This window comes from Bombina bombina, chromosome 7 (genome assembly GCF_027579735.1).
Source record: "Bombina bombina isolate aBomBom1 chromosome 7, aBomBom1.pri, whole genome shotgun sequence".
NCBI lineage: Eukaryota > Metazoa > Chordata > Amphibia > Anura > Bombinatoridae > Bombina > Bombina bombina.
The window spans coordinates 377,897,491-377,915,954 of record NC_069505.1 but is presented as its reverse complement, the minus strand read 5'-3'; the positions used below and the strand labels follow the sequence as shown (position 1 = coordinate 377,915,954).

The following is an 18,464-nucleotide window of genomic DNA, read 5'->3' as shown; positions in this document are numbered from 1 at the left end:
ATGGGTTGTATTAAATAAAATAAGGTTTTCAGTTGTGTTTTGGTAACATCAATTGAAATACACTGAGCCAGAATACAAGTGGCGCGCTATATAGAGATTTCTTTCACGCATAAACTCTACCAGAAGTAAACTTTTAACACGCGTTAGTTGAACCCGACGAGCACTAACTGTTGGACTTTGGATATCGTGACCATGCTAACTTCTTTCCCACACAGACTTCAATGGAGTGCACAAATAAAATAAAACCCGACCACGTTTAAGCAAGTGCACTATACCCGACATTAATTCTTCATATATATATATCAAAATAACAAGAGTATTGCATTGAGCAATGATACTTTTTTATTGAACTAACTATACATTTAGAAGTTGACAAGCTTTCGGAAGAGTTCCTTCCTTCCGAAAGCTTGTCAACTTATAAATGTATAGTTAGTCCAATAAAAAAAGTATCATTGCTCAATGCAATACTCTTGTTATTTTGATATCTAAATCTCTGGACTAACACGGCTACTCCAATCAACGTATATATATATATATATATATATATATATATATATATATATATATATATATATATATATATATATATATATATATATATACTGTATATCTAATTATTATTTTGTAAAATATATATCCATCTATATAATATAACATAAAGCTCTCTCTATCTCTCTCTCTCTCTCTCTCTCTCTATATATATATATATATATATATATATATATATATATATATATATATATATATATATATATAGGTATTTAAAAATACAAAGAATATTTTCCCCTATGTGAAGAAGATTGGCATGTAAAATATTTACAGTAAAAACACGAGTTTTGAGCGCTATAGGGATTTTAACGACCGCCACAGAAGCAGCGTTATTTCACCTCCCTATAGCGCTGGTATTATAGGTTTGTAAAAAGCAGACCCTAATCCTAATAAACCTGACACTTACCCCCGACGATCCACTTACAGTTATTGAAGTCCTGCTTGAATGATCCATCCAGCCGGCAAGAAGTCTTCATCCAGGCAGCTTCTTCGATCTTCATCCAGCCGGCAAAGTCCTCATCCAGGCGGCAAGAAGTCTTCATCCAGTCGGCATCTTCTATCTTCATCCATCTGGCGCAGAGCAGGTCAATACTGAAGACATCCGGCGTGGAGCATCCTCTTCATACTGTCACCGCCGCCACCAAACCCGTAATCTAGCTGATTATTAAATATTGGTTAATTAATATTATTAATTTTTTTTTATTGTTTTGAGGTATTTGAGTGGTAAGGCTTCATGGTATAGGCTTCATGGTATATATATATATATATATATATATATATATATATATATATATATATATATATACATGAGTCTGTGATTGGCTGATGACTGTTATATGGTACAGAAAGCCAACAAATATAAAGGTATATGAAATCCAGAAAAATTCTTTCATGATTCAGATAGGGAATACAATTTTAAACAACTTTTCAATTTTACTTCTTTTATTTAATTTGCTTCCTTCTCTTGTTATTTTTTGCTGAAAGGTTTATCTTGGCAAGCTCAGGAGCAGCAAAGAACCAATGATCTAGCTGCTGATTGGTGGATGCATATACAGTATATACTGATTGTCATTGGCTCACCGATGTGTTCAGTTAGAAACCAGACGTGCATTGCTGCTCCTTCAACAAATGATATCAAGAGAATGAAACAAATTAGATAATAGAGGTAAATTAGGAAGTTGTTTAAAATTGTATTCTCTATCTGACTCATGAAAGACAATTTTTGGGTTTCATGTCCCTTTAAGTAAACTTTGAAATTTGCCAGAAAAAGTCTACTGCTCATTTAACATTCAGAGCATGTTCTTTTGCATTGTTGTTTTATTATGCACTTATTGAATATGCATTTCTACTGTATTTAAAAGACCAGTAAATACAGTAGATTTGCATAAACAACAAATGCATGATTAACAAAACAATGCAATGCAATTAGTTAGAACTTCAAATGAGCAGTAGATTTTTTTTCTGACAAATTTCAAATTTATGTATTTCCACTCTTCCTGTTTAATGTGACAGCCATCAGCCAATCACAAATGCATACACTTACCATGTGACAGCCATCAGCCAATCACAAATGCATATATGTATATTCTGTGAATTCTTGCACATGCCTTTTACTATATTGATAACACATTATTAACACATTATTTGATGTTCTACTATGTGAATTAAATGTATTTTTAAAAATATACACTCATTTCAAATCGACTGCAACACACCCCAAAAAAGTTGACTGTTTAGCACTGTGTGACATCACCTTTTCTTTTAATAACACTTATTAAGCATTTTGGCACTGAAGACACCAGTTGGTTAAGTTTAGCAAGGAGAATTTTCCCCCATTCATCCATTATGCAGGTCTTCAGCTGCGCAACTGTATGGGGGCCTTCGTTGCATTATTTTGCGCTTCAAAATGCACCACACATTCTCAATAGGCGACAGGTCAGGACTTCAGGCAGGTCATGCTAGCACCCACACTCTCTGCTTAACACAACCATGCGATTGTAATCCTGCTGCAAAATGCACGGATGTCCCTGGAAAAGACGACGTCTGGATTATTATTATCATTTATTTGTAGCGTAGTGGCAGCATATGTTGCTCAAAAATGTATACAAATCTTTCTGCATTAATGGAGCCCTCACAGATGTGCAAGTTGCCCATGCCATGGGCACTGACACCCCTCGACACAAGACAGACGTTCGCTTTTGGACCTGACGCTGATAACAGCTTGGATGGTACTTTTCCTCTTTGGCCCGGATAACACAACGCTGTTTTTTCCAAAAATTATTTAAAATGTTGACTCGTCAGACCACAAAACACGATTCCACTGTCCTACTGTCCATTTCAGATGAGAATGACCCCAGAGAAGTCGGCGGTGCTTCTGGACAGTGTTGATGTATGGCTTCTGCTTTGCATAATAAAGCCTTAACTCAAATCTTTTGATGCAGCAGCAAATGGTGTTGACTGATAAAGGTTTACTAAAGTATTCCCCAGCCCATGTCAGGATGTCTATTACAGACTCATGACGGTTTTTGAGACACTGGCGTCTGAGGGATCGGAGATCACACAAATTCAGAAGTGGTTTTCAGCCTTGCCCTTTACGCACCGAGATTTGACCGGATTCCTTGAATCTTTAAATTATATTGTGCACTGTAAAATGAAATGCCCAAAATCCTACCGATTTGTCTTTGGGGAATGTTGTTCTCAAAGTGTTGGCAGATTGGCAAGCCTCGAAGGTCTAGGCTCCTTATATACTATGATTACATGATTGCCTCACCTGTTTCACATCACCTTCTTATTTCAACTTGTCCTAAATTGCCCCTGTCCCAATTTGTTTGGAGTGTGTTGCAGTCATCAGATTTGAAATGAGTGTATATTTTCAAAGATACATTAAAGGGATAAGGAACCCACATTTTTATTTCATGATTCAGATAGAGCATGCAATTATAAGTAACTTTCTAATTTACTACTATTATAATTTTTTATCTTGGTATCTTTATTTGAAAAAGCAGGGACGTAAGCCCATTTTTAGTTCCGAACCATGGGCAACGCTTGCTATTTGGTGGATGCATTTAGGTTCAGTATCCCTTTAAATTCACAAAGTAAAACATCAAATAATGTGTTAATAATGTGTTTTCAATATAGTACAGGGTGAATTGAATTTCCAAATGGCTCTTTGTTTGTTTTATTGCATTTTCCATACTGTCCCAACTTTTCCAGAATTGGGGTTGTACATTGAGAAATTGTGTTTAATTGCATGCTCTATCTAAATCATGAACATTTAAAGGGACAGTTAAGTCCAAAATAAATTTTCATGATTCAAATAGAACATGTAATTTTAAACAACTTTCAAATTTACCTTTTTTTACCAATTTATCACCAATGTTGCTTTGTACTCTGGATATTCTTAGTTGAAAAATAAACCTAGGTAGGCTCATATGCTAATTTCTTAGACCTTGAAAGCCACCCCAATCTGACTGCATTTTGACCACTAGAGGGCGTAAGTTCATGTGTGTCATATAGATAACACTGAGCTCACGCACGTGACGTTACCTGGGAGTCAGCACTGATTGGCTGAAATGCAAATCTGTCAAAAGAACTGAAATAAGGGGCAGTTTGCAGAGGCTTAGATACAACATAATTACAGAGGCAAAACATGTATTATTATAACTGTGTTAGTTATGCAAAACTGGGGAATGGGTAATAAAGGGATTATCTATCATTTTAAACAACAATTTTGGTGTTGACTGTCCCTTTCATTTTGACTTGAGTGTCCCTTTTATGGTCCTTTAAATATTTAGATACTTTTTTTTAATAGGAACGGCTGCTTCCAAAGCAAAGTACATAACTACAACCTAAAATAATAACACTTTTCTTTTTATCCAACAGCAAAACAGTTGCACAGAAGGCAGATTTTATAGTGGGTTTAATGACATATAAATGGCACCTTTCTTGCTTCACTTCTACCATGTTGTGAGTGTGATAAATGGTATCATTAACAGGCAACATCAGCTCCTGTCTTTGTGTAATGTCCTCCATAAAAAATAAATGCAAATTATCAGTAACAACAAGTCGCTTCTCATTACAAAAAATAAATAAAAATATTATACGGCTCATATTGGTTTGAAGGTTATATTTTAGATGCCAAATTATGATTTAGAGGTAAAACAACATTATACAACAGCACACGCTGAAAGTAATTCCCAACATAAAATCTATAAAAATATATATATAAGTGCTTGTATAAATCAAGCTATTTGTCGTCATATTAAAGGGATATTTTTTTTTAGATCATGTTGTTTATGCACTGTTTGCTGTGGAATTAATGTGTAAGGTTTTCTAATTTCTTGTATAAGGATCGCATTTCTACATTGTGTCACTAATTTTAAAAGAGTCATTTTATATGAGTAGTTTGACTTATTAGATATCGCCTAGATTACAAGTGGAGCACTATTAACGCAGGGTGTATGTCATTTTTTCATTATTATGACACAAAAAAGGCATATTTAAAGTATTCAAAAACATGAAATAGAACTCAATTACTAAGTAATCAAAATAAGGATATTATTTTTAGTAGACATGTGCGTTTCGTTTCGGACAAATTCGGACAAATTTTGGCCGATTCGGCGTTTCAGATGCATCCTAATTTCCGAATCAACACATCCCAAAAAATTCAGAAAAAAATTGTTAAATGAATAAATTTGTTTCCGAATTTTCAGATCCATTATTTCGAATTTTTCATTGTTCCTAAACCGCAGTTCCCAGACACTAACTCTAAATCTATAATAAAGGTATTAACCCCTAAACCACTGTTCCCCGACATTGCCAACACTAACTAAACCTATTAACCCCTAAACAACCGTCCCGAAACATTGCAGACACAAACTAAACCTATTAAACCCTAAACCGCACCCCCCACATGGCCACCACAAACTAAACCTATTAACCCCTAAACCGCAACCGCCACATTGCCAACACTAACTAATCCTATTAACCCCTAAACCGCCGTTCCGAAACATTGCTGACACAAACGAAACCTATTAACTCCTAAACTGCACCCCCCCCCCACATCGCCGACATGAAATAAACCTATTAACCCCTAAATCGCACCCCCACACACACATCGCCAACACTAACTAAACCTATTAACCCCTAAACCAGCGTTCCCCCACACATTGCCGCCACTAAATAAAGCTATTAACCCTTGAAACCGCACCCCCCCAACTCGCCAACACTAACTAAACCTATTAACCCCTAAACCACCGTTCCCAAACATCGCCAATACTAACTAAACCTATTAACCCCTATATTGCTGGCCCCCACATCGCAACAACCTAAATTAAACTATATTAACTCCTAAACCTAACTCCCTAACTTTAAACCTTAACCTAACCCTTACCCTAAACCTAACACCCCATAACTTTAATATAATTAAAATATAACTAAATTAAAGTTAAAGTTATTAACTAAATAATACCTATTTAAATCTAAATACAAAGTAACTTACCTGTGAAATAAAACCTAAGCTAGCTACAATATAACTAGCTAGCTTAGGTTTTATTTTGATTTCACTGGTAAGTTTGTATTTATTTATACTATGTAGACTAGTTAGTAAATAGTTATTAACTATTTACTAACTACCTAGTTAAAATAAATAAAAACTTACCTGTGAAATAAAAATAAAACCTAAGCTGGCTTACACCTACCATTACAAAATAAAAAAAAATTACCATTACAAAAAATAAAAAACACAAAAATTACAAAAAATTAAAAAAAAACTACCATTACAAAAAATAACAAACATACGGCTAGATTTAGAGTTTTGTCGGTAAAGCTGTGCGTTGCTAACAAGCCTTTTTTTCCCAGCGCACCCTTAAGACAACGCTGGTATTACGAATTTTCTGAATGGCTGCGTTAGCCTCAGAAAAGTGAGCGTTGTGCCAAATTTAGCTTCACTTCAACCCTCAATACCAGCGTTGCTTACGGTAGCGGTAAGCTGGAAAAACGTGCTCGTGCACGATATCCCCATAGGAAACAATGTGGTTGAGCTGGCTGAAAAAAAAACCTAACACCTGCAAAAAAGCAGCGTTCAGCTCCTAACGCAGCCCCATTGTTTCCTATGGGGAAACACTTTCTAAGTCTACTCCTAACACCCTAACATGAACCCCGAGTCTAAACGCCCCTAACCTTACACTTATTAACCCCTAATCTGCCGCCCCTGCTATCGCTGACACCTGCATTTTATTATTAACCCCTAATCTGCCGACCGGACACCGCCGCCACCTACATTATCCCTATGAACCCCTATTCTGCTGTCCCTAACATCGCCGACACCTACATTATATTTATTAACCACTAATCTGTCCCCCCCCCAATGTCGCCGCCACCTACCTACACTTATTAACCCCTAATCTGCCGACCGGACTTCGCCGCCACTATAATAAATGTATTAACCCCTAAACCACCACACTCCAACCACCTCGCAAACACTATAATACATTTTATTAACCACTAATCTGCCCTCCCTAACATCGCCGCCCCCTACCTACAGTTATTAACCCCTAATCTCCCGCCCCAACGTCGACGCTACTATAATAAAGTTATTAACCCCTAAACCTAAGTATAACCCTAACGCCACCTAACTTAAATATAATTTAAATAAAACGAAATAAATTTACTATCATTAAATAAATTATTCCTATTTAAAACTAAATACTTACCTATAAAATAAACCCTAATATAGCTACAATATAACTAATACTTACATTGTAGCTATTTTAGGATTTATATTTATTTTACAGGCAACTTTGTATTTATTTTAACAGCTACCTAGTTAAAATAATTACAAAATTACCTGTAAAATAAATCCTAACCTAAGTTACAAATACACCTAACACTACACTATCAATAAATTAATTAAATAAATTAACTACAATTATCTAAACTAAAATACAATTAAATAAAATAAACTATAATACAAAAACAAACAAACATTAAATTACAAAAAATAAAAAAATATTACAAGATTTGTATTCTAATTACACCTAATCTAAGCCCCCTAATAAAATAAAAAAGCCCCCCAAAATAATAAAAATCCCTACCCTAAACTAAATTACAAAGTAATCAGCTCTTTTACCTGTAAAAAAAAATTCAATCCCCCCCCAACATTACAACCTACCACCTACACACCCCTACTCTAAATCCCACCCAATCCCCCCTTAAAAAAACCTAACACTACCCCATTGAAGATCACCCTACCTTGAGCCGTGTTCAGCCAGCCGGCCACCGATGGGACAGAAGAGGACATCCGGACCGGCAGAAGTCTTCATCCTATCCGGGCAGAAGAGGACATCCGGACCGGAAGAAGTCTTCATCCTATCCGGGCAGAAGAGGACATCCGGACCGGCAGAAGTCTTCATCCAGGCGGCATCTTCTATCTTCATCCTTCCGGAGCGGAGCCATCTTCTATCCAGCTGACGCGGAGCCATCCTCTTCTTTCGACGGACTAACGACGAATGAAGGTTCCTTTAAATGACGTCATCCAAGATGGCGTCCCTCGAATTCCGATTGGCTGATAGGATTCTATCAGCCAATCGGAATTAAGGTAGGAAAAATCAGATTGGTTGATTTAATCAGCCAATCGGATTGAAGTTCAAACAGATTGGCTGATTGGATGAGCCAATAGAATGCGAGGTCAATTCTATTGGCTCATCCAATCAGCCAATCTGTTTGAACTTCATGACTTCAGACTCCATGGCGAAGCCACAGGTCTATAAACAGGCTTGATTCTGACTAAAGCCTGACTAAACGCTTGAACGTCTGGTACCTCTGCCAGACATTTGTGTAAAAGAATAGACAAAGCAGATATCTGTCCCTTTAAGGAGAAAGGACAAAATCCTGGGAATCCTAACCTTACTCCATGAGTAACCCTTGGATTCGCACCAAAAAATATATTTTCACCAAATCTTATGGTAGATTTTCCTGGTGACAGGCTTTCTAGCCTGAATCAGGGTATCAATAACCGACTCAGAGAAACCACGCTTTGATAGAATTAGGCATTCAATCTCCAAGCAGTCAGACGCAGAGAAATTAGATTTGGATGTTTGAAAGGACCCTGTATTAGAAGGTCCTGCCTCATTGGCAGTGTCCATGGTGGCACAGATGACATGTCCACTAGGTCTGCATACCAAGTCCTGCGTGGCCACGCAGGCGCTATTAAAATCACTGAAGCCCTCTCCTGCTTGATTCTGGCAACCAGACGAGGGAGGAGAGGAAACGGTGGAAAAACATAGGCCAGATTGAAGGACCAAGGCGTTGCTAGAGCATCTATCAGCACCGCCTGGGGATCCCGAGACCTGGACCCGTAAAGAGGAAGCTTGGTGTTCTGACGGGACGCCATCAGATCCAATTCTGGAGTGCCCCATAGCTGAGTCAGCTGGGCAAATACCTCCGGGTGGAGTTCCCACTCCCCCGGGTGAAAAGTCTGACAACTTAGAAAATCCGCCTCCCAGTTGTCTACTCCTGGGATGTGGATTGCTGAGAGGTGGCAAGAGTGATCCTCCGCCCACCTGATTATTTTGGTTACTTCCATCATTGCTAAGGAACTCCTTCTTCCCCCTTGATGATTGACATAAGCTACAGTCGTGATGTTGCCCGACTGAAATCTGATGAATTAGGCCGCAGCTAGCTGAGGCCATGCCTGAAGCGCATTGAATATCGCCCTCAGTTCCAGAATGTTTCCCGAGACCATAAGCCCTGAGATTTCAGGGAGTCCCAGACTGCACCCCAGCCCAACAGACTGGCGTAGGTCGTTACGATGATCCACTCTGGTCTGCGGAAACACATTCCCTGAGACAGGTGATCCAGAGACAACCACCAGAGAAGAGAATCTCTGGTCCCCTGGTCCAACTGTATTTGAGGAGACAAATCTGCATAATTCCCACTCCACTGTTTGAGCATGCATAGTTGCAGTGGTCTGAGGTGTATCCGTGCAAAAGGGACTTTGTCCATTGCCGCTACCATTAGTCCGATTGTCTCCATGCACTGAGCTACAGATGGCCGAGGACTGGAATGAAGAGCTCGGCAAGTAGTTAAGAGTTTTAACTTTCTGACCTCCGTCAGAAATATTTTCATTTCTACCGAGTCTATTAGTGTTCCTAGGAAAGGAACTCTTGTGAGGGGGGAGAGAGAACTCTTTTTGATGTTCACCTTCCACCCGTGAGACCTCAGAAAGGCCATTACAATTTCTGTGTGAGACTTGGCTCTTTGGAAAGTCGACGCCTGAATTAAGATGTCGTCTAGATAAGGCGCCACTGCTATGCCCCGCGGTCTTAGAACCGCCAGGAGGGACCCTAGCACCTTTGTGAAAATTCTGGTAGCAGTGGCCAACCCGAAGGGAAGAGCAACAAACTGATAATGCTTGTCCAGAAAGGCAAACCTGAGAAACTGGTGATGATCTTTGTGGATAGGAATGTGCAGATACGAATCCTTTAGATCAGAGCTTTCCAAACTTTTTATGTTGGTGACACACTTTTTAGACCTACATCATTTTGCGACACAGTAATTCAGTTTTTGTAGCAAACAGGAGGTTAAACTAACTTGTTTTAAGAGATACGGACACATACATAAATTATATAATAACACAATGTATTTACAAGTAACAGTAAGTATGTGCAAGAATTAAAAAAAGTTTAATAACACCAATAGCTACTTACTATTTTAATGGGATGTATGAGGTTGATGGGATGAACACAGTTTCTGAATATTTAGTGGAATATTAGATAAAGACACTCACATTTCATCATCAGGCATTTTTAAGCTTCCCCTTCCTATCCATATATCAAGAGCAGGAGCAGCAATGCACTACAGGGAGCTAGTTGCAAAAAACCCCCACTGACTTCAGCTCAGCATTTAAGCTGCTGCCCTCAGAGCTCGATGAGTCCAATTGACTACTGCCCACGCTGCAAACACACTGCTATCCCACTCACTGACTACACGTGCAGTCACGAGCCAATTAAGGAGACTACACGTGCAATCAGGAGCCAATGTGCCGCCAAAGGGAAAGGTTTCAGTTCCCACTGAGCTGCGCCAATAGGTTAAGATGATCTGTGACCCCCTAGGTATCAATCACGTGTCAACCATGTGATATGCGTAGCAGGCGGAAAGTCAGAAACCAAAAAATTTTTTTTTTAAATTAAAATTTAAAAAAATTTGTGCTGAAGCAGGGACACACCTACACACTGCTGCCGACACACTAGTGTGTCCCGACACACAGTTTGGAAAGCACTGCTTTAGATCCACGGTAGTCATATATTGACCCTCCTGGATCATTGGTAAGATTGTCCGAATGGTCTCCATCTTGAATGATGGGACTCTGAGGAATTTGTTTAGAATTTTGAGATTCAGGATTGGTCTGAAAGTTCCTTCTTTCTTGGGAACCACAAACCGGTTTGAGTAAAAACCCAGCCCTTGTTCCGCAATTGGAACTGGGTGAATCACTCCCATTGTATGAAGGCCTTCTACACAGCGTAAGAACGCCTCTTTCTTTGTCTGGTCTGTAGACAAACGAGAAATGTGGAACCTTCCCCTTGGAGGGGAGTCCTTGAATTCTAGAAGATATCCCTGGGATACAATCTCTAAGGCCCAGGGATCATGTACGTCTCTTGCCCAGGCCTGAGCGAAGAGAGAGAGTCTGCCCCCTACTAGATCCGGTCCCGGATCTGGGGCTACCCCATCATGCTGTTTTGGAGGCAGCTGCAGGCTTCTTGGCCTGTTTACCCTTGTTCCAGCCCTGGTAAGGTTTCCAGGCTGGCCTGGGTTGTGAAGCGTTACCCTCTTGCTTTGTAGCAGGGGAGGATGAAGCGAGGCCGCTCCTGAAATTCCGAAAGGAACGAAAATTATTTTGTTTGTTCTTTATCTTAAAGGACTTGTCCTGAGGGAGAGCATGGCCTTTTCCCTCAGTGATTTCTGAAATAATCTCTTTCAATTCAGGTCCGAAGAGGGTCTTTCCTTTGAAAGGGATGTTCAAGAGTTTGGATTTTGACGACACATCGGCCATCCAGGACTTTAGCCATAGCGCCCTGCGTGCTAAAATGGCGAAACCTGAATTCTTTGCCGCTAATTTAGCTAGTTGGAAAGCGGCATCTGTGATAAAAGAATTAGCCAGCTTAAGAGCCTTAATTCTGTCCATAATGTCCTCATATGAGGTCTCCGTCTGGAGCGCATCTTCCAGCGCCTCGAACCAGAAAGCAGCTGCAGTAGTTACAGGAACAATGCACGCAATAGGTTGGAGAAGAAAACCTTGTTGAACAAAAATTTTCTTAAGTAAACCCTCTAATTTTTTATCCATAGGGTCTTTAAAAGCACAACTGTCTTCAATTGGTATAGTTGTGCGTTTAGCAAGTGAAGAAACAGCCCCCTCCACCTTAGGGACCGTCTGCCACGAGTCCCGCATGGGGTCAGATATGGGGAACATTTTCTTAAAAACAGGAGGGGGAACAAACGGAATACTTGGTCTATCCCACTCCCTAGTAACGATATCCGCAATCCTCTTAGGGACCGGGAACACATCAGTGTAAACAGGAACTTTTAGGTACTTGTCCATTTTACACAATTTCTCTGGACCCACCAAAGGGTCGCAGTCATCCAGAGTAACTAATACCTCCCTGAGCAATAAGCGGAGGTGTTCTAGTTTAAATTTAAAAGCCAACATATCTGAATCTGTCTGAGGAGCAACCTTTCCCGAATCGGAAATTTCTCCCTCAGACAGCCCATCCCTCGCCCCTACTTCAGAGCGTTGTGAGTGTATATCGGATACGGCTACTAAAGCGTCAGAATGCTCAGAAACTGTTCTTGACACAGAGCTATCACGCTTTGCAGGTAACACGGGCAGTTTAGATAAAAACACTGAGAGGGTATTATTCATAACTGCCGCCAAGTCTTGTAAGGTAAAAGAGGTAGACGCACTAGAGGTGCTAGGCGTCGCTTGAGCGGGCGTAACTGGTTGTGACACTTGGGGAGAGGTTAACGGGCTAACCTCATTACCTTCTGCCTGAGAATCATCTTGGGCCACATTTTTAAGTGCAACAATATGTTCTTTAAAGTGTATAGACATATCAGTACAAGTGGGACACATTCTGAGAGGGGATTACACCATGGCTTCTAAACACATTGAACAAGGATTTTCCTTGGTGTCAGACATGTTTAACAGACTAGTAGCAAGACAAACAGGCTTGGAAATAACTTTAATCAAGTATAAACACACTTTGAAAAAAACGTTACTGTACCTTTAAGAAATAAAAAAGGCACACAATTTTACCAAACAGTGAAAAATGCAGCAAACTTTTCAAAATTTTTACAGTTTGTACCTAAAGCATTAGTAAGATTGCACCACTAGCAATAAAAACGATTAACCCCTTAATGCCTAAACCGGATCGACAGTAAGCCAACAACCGGTTAAAAAGCTTCAGCACCTTGCCACAGCTCTGCTGTGGCCCTACCTGCCCTTAGGAACCAGATTTGTGGGGAAAAAGCTTCTTATAGGCCCTCAAACTGCAACAGGACCCTCCATGTGAAACAGCCTGAAACTTCTAGTCAAATAAACTGCGCATCTGAGGCGCAAAATTAGGCCCCTCCCACCTTACTCCGGTGCTGTGAGGCCTAAAGAAACACTCCTAAGTGTTTTAATAATAGCCATGTGGGTAACAACCCCTGAAAGAAACCCAAAGGAGCCTTCAAAGTGTCTCAAAAAACAATATTTTTCAATAAAAACCGTTTGCCATTAAGTAGTGTCAACCAGCATAAACTAGCCCTGTTATGCAAGCTTGCAATTCCATACTTAGTCTCTGAATACAGCTTACCCTTCCCTCATGGGGATATTAACAGTCTTTTCTAGCATTATCACAGTCTTGTCTAGAAATAAATGACTGAACATACCTCATTGCAGCCTAACCTGCAAACCGTTCCCCCCAACTAAAGTTTTCTTGTACTCCTCAGTCCTTTGTGGGAACAGCAGTGGATTTTAGTTACAACATGCTAAAATCATCTTCCTGCAGAACTCTTCATCTCCTTTCTGCTAGAGAGTAAATAGTACACACCGGTACCATTTAAAATAACAAACTTTTGCTTGTAGAGAATAAAAACTACATTTCTAACACCACATTCACTTTACCCTTCCGATTGCTTAGAGCCGGCAAAGAGAATGACTGGGGGGTGGAGCTAGAGGGGGAGCTATATGGACAGCTCTGCTGTGTGCTCTCTTTGCCACTTCCTGTTGAGAAAGAGAATATCCCACAAGTAAAGGATGAATCCGTGGACTGGATACACCTTACAAGAGAAATAAAGTTAAACCTAATCTACCCATTGCCCTGAAAAGAGCATTTGTATGGGCATTGCCCTTAAAAGGGCATTCATCTCTTTTAAGAGTGCCCATCCTAATAAAAAAAACTCCACTAAACGAAAAAAAAAACATTACACAAAATAACTAACAAATTTTCAAAAATATTAAAAATTATTCCTATTCTAAGACCCATAAAAAAAAAACACCCCAAAATAAAAAAACGAATCTATAATAACCTACCAATAGCCCTTAAAAGGGCCTTTTGTAGGGCATTGCCCTAAGTTAAACAGCTCTTTTGCTCACAACTAAATACAAAGACCCACTAACATTACAAACTCTCACCCCCCAAACCCACAAAATAAAAAAAAAACTATCTAAAAAACCTAGGGTGGGCATTCAGCTCTTTTAAGAGTGCCCACCCTAATCTAAAAAAAAAAAAAAGGACCTCTAGGTTGGATCGATGGACCTCCGCCTGGACCTCCACCCGGACTTCAGCCTGGACCTCCACCTCCGCGCATCACCGCTCCGCCTCCGCAGGGATAATGAAGAAGCCAATCCCGCGATGGATGAAGATAGAGCCGTCTGGAGGAAGATGCCGCCTGGATGAAGATGGAGCCGCCGGGATGAAGATCGTTCAAGAGTGACTTCAACAACTGTGAGTACCTAAAAAGGGGTTAGTGTTAGGGTGAATCCTGAATGCTCTTTTCAGGGCAATGGGTAGATTAGGTTTTTTAGATAGTTTTTTATGTTAGTGGGTCTTTGTATTTATTTGTGAGCAAAAGAGCTGTTTAACTTAGGGAAATGTCCTACAAAAGGCCCTTTTAAGTGCAATTGGTAGTTTATTATTTATTATTTTATTTTGGGATGAGTTTTATTTTACATGGGTATTAGAATAGGAATAATTTTTATTTTTTTCGATAATTTGTTTGTTATTTTGTGTAATGTTTTTGTTTTTTTCATTTTGGGGTGTTTTTTTTTTTTTTTAGAATAGGGTGAGCACTCTTAAAAGAGCTGAATGCCCTTTTAAGGGCAGTAAAAGAGCTGAATGCCCTTTTAAGGGCAATGACCATACAAATGCCCTTTTCAGGGCAATGGGTAGATTAGGTTTAACTTTATTTTTATTTTTTGGGTTTGGGGAGGTGGGGGTTTGTAATGTTAGGGTCTTTGTGTTTTTCTTTTTTAGCAAAAGAGCTGTTAAAGGGACAATAAACCCAAATTTGTTCTTCTATAATTTAGAAAGAGCATGCAATTTTTAACAACTTTCTAGTTTACTTCAATTATCTAATTTGCTTCATTCTCATGATATCCTTTACTGGAAAGCATATCTAGATAGGCTCAGTAGCTGCTGATTCATGGCTGCACATAGATGCCTCATGTGATTAACTCACCAATGTACATTGCTATTTCTTCAACAAAGGATATCTAAAGAATTAAGAAAATTAAATAATAGAAGTAAATTGGAAAGTTATTTAAAAATGTATTCTCTATCTGAATCATGATAGAAAAAAATTTGTGTTTAGTGTCCCTTTAACTTTAGGGCAATGCCCTACAAAAGTCCCTTGGTAATTTATTATAGATGAGGGATTTTTTTATTTCAGGGTGTTTTTTTTTTTTTTTAAAAGGGTTTTACAATAGGAATAATTTTTATTGTTTTGGATAATTTCGTTTGTTATTTTTTGTAATGGTAGTTTTTTTTATTTTTTGTAATTTTAGTGTTTTTTATTTTTTGTAATGGTAGCTTTTAGTGTAAGGCAGCTTAGGTTTTATTTTTATTCCACAGGTAAGTTTGTATTTATTTTAACTAGGTAGTTAGTAAATAGTAAATAACTATTTTTACTAACTAGTCTACCTAGTTAAAATAAATAACTTACCTGTGAAACAAACAAAAATAAAATAAAACCTAAGCTATCTATAATTTAACTTAGTTATAGTGTAGCTAGCTTAGGTTTTATTTCACAAGTAAATTACTTTGTATTTAGATTTAAATAGGTATCATTTAGTTAATAATTTTCAACTTTAATTTAAGTCTATTTAAATTATGTTAAAGTTAGGGGGGTTTAGGGTTAGGTTTAGGGGTTAATATAGTTTAATTTAGGTTGTTGCAATGTGAGGGTCCAATGTTTAGGGGTTAATTGATAGGTTTAGTTATTGTTAGCGTTGGGGGGGTGCAGTTTAGGGGTTAAAATTTGGAACGACACAAATAAATTCCGAAACCGAATAACCAACACATACCAAATTATTACGAATGTCTCGAACCAATTTTTTTACGGTAAAAAAAAAATTAACACATTTTTCAAACGCGCACAAGTCTTTTTAGGAACACTAGGGGCGAGATTACATATGTGGCGTAGGCTTCAGCATAACTGCTAAAACCTGCGTCGCTTGTAATTTCCCCTCACACATCGAGGAATCACATAAACCCCGCCGGCAGTTCATAAAGTGCCATAAGTCGTATAAACTAGCGATGTCCAGAAATGTGCGTAAATAGAAATTTCTGGAGCCGCCAGTGACTTAAGGCACTTCAGAAACTCCTGGCGCCTAAGAAAATTTAAAAAAGTTAAATCTCCCGTAAAAGTCTAACACGCCTCCCAAAAATAAACTTAACACGTAAAAACCCCTATATCCGCAATCCCCCCACATCTCAAAAAATAATAAAAGTATTAATCCCTAAACCGACAAACCCAATACAACGCAATATGCCTAATTAAACTATTAACCCCTAATCCACCATTCACCCACATCGCAATCTCCCTAATATATGTAATAACCCCTAACCCGCCATTCACCCACATCACAATTAACCTAATTAAACTATTAACCCCTAATCCGCCATTAACCTAATAAATCTATTAACCCCTAAACCACCATTAACCCACATCGCAATTAACCTAATTAATCTATTAACCCCTAAACCGCCAAAGCCCCATATCGCAATAAACCTAATTACTAAGCCCCCTAACCTAACACCCCCTAAATTAACCCCAAATTACATAAAATAATAAAATACTAAATTACAATAAAAAATACTAACAGTACTTAAAAATACTAAAAACCTAAGATTAAATTAAAATAATCTAAAATTACAAAAAATAAAAGTCTTACATTACAGAAAATAATAAAACAAATTATCAAAAATAAGAAGCTCTCATCCTATTGGCTGATTTGAATTTGAAGATTCAAATCAGCCAATAGGAATGCCATGTTTAAACTCGTAACTTTCATTCAATATTCAGTGTACAGCGGTGATCGTACGAAGCGCATCCTCCACACTCCATGGCTCCGCGGTCACTGGTCTTCAGATCATCAGTCATCTCCGCTCCGTGCCAGCTTGCTCCTGGATGAAGATGGAAGATGCTGCCAGTTCCAAGAAGACTTCTCCGCCGGACTTCAGGAACGGTGAGTACCTATTTGGGGCTAAGAGTAAGGATTTTTTCTATTTATTTTTATTTTTTTATTTTTTAGATTAGGGATTTTGAAAAAGAGCTGAATGCCCATTTAAGGGCAGTCAAAATTGCTGAATGTTCTTTAAAGGGCAATGCCCATGCAAATGCCCTAAATGGTTAGTTTAGGATTTTTTAAGGGCTATTAATAGTTTAGTATTAGGTTAGGGGATGTTTTTATTTTGGGGGCATTTTTATTTTCATAGGGATTAGGTTTAATTTTTTTATTTTTGATCATTTGGTTTATTATTTTCTGTAATGTTAGACTTTTTTATTTTTTGTAAGTTTAGATTATTTTAATTTAATCTTAGTTTTTTTTTTAAGTACTGTTAGGATTTTTTATTTTAATTGTAATTTAGTATTTTATTATTTTATGTAATTTGGGGTTAATTTAGGGGGTGTTAGGCTAGGGGGCTTAGTATTATTTATTGCGATGTGGGGCTTTGGTGGTTTAGGGGTTAATAGATTATTTAGGTTAATTGCGATGTGGGTGAATGGCAGATTAGGGATTTATAGTTTTATCTGGTAGATTGTGATGTGGGTGAATGGCGGATTAGGGTTTAATAGTTTTATTAGTTATTGAGGTGGGGGTTGGCGGTTGACAGGTAGATATTGCGCATGCGTTAGGTGTTATTTAATATTTTCAGACAGTTACTGGAGTTACGGCGCTCACGTTATCAGCGTAGGATTTGCTGCGTCTGCCTATGTGTGGCAAGGTGAAAATGGAGTAACATTTCTCCATTTTCGCTGCGTAAGTCCTTGCGCTGAATATGTGATACTGATTTGTGACACGGTTCTATGTAAGTTTATGGGAGTAAAAATTGCGGGCGACGAGTGAAATATACGCACCACATTTATATGCGGCACTGTATATGAGATAGCAAAACCGCGTAAAAAACTGCGTCACCGGCTTTTGCGGGCGATGCCGCATATGTAATCTTGCCCTAGGTCTACAATTTATCTTCTTTGAATGTTATGGGCCAGATTACAAGTGGAGCAGTATTTAATGCTCCCACTTGAATGCTAACTACGCTCAAAGTAAGCTTTTTGCAAGTGTCAGTTAGTGGTCATATTACAAGTTGAAAGTAAACAGTTTTCGATTGTGTGCTAACCCAATGTGCATAAAAAGCCAAACGCACGATAAT

The 18,464-nt window shown here is 38.5% G+C and overlaps 1 protein-coding gene across 1 annotated transcript in view; it reads right to left on the bottom strand.

Annotated features, from left to right (window-relative positions):
• The window catches only part of SYN2 (synapsin II), a 759,797-nt gene that overhangs the window by 307,249 nt on the left and 434,084 nt on the right, over window positions 1-18,464 (bottom strand). The window lies entirely within an intron of this gene.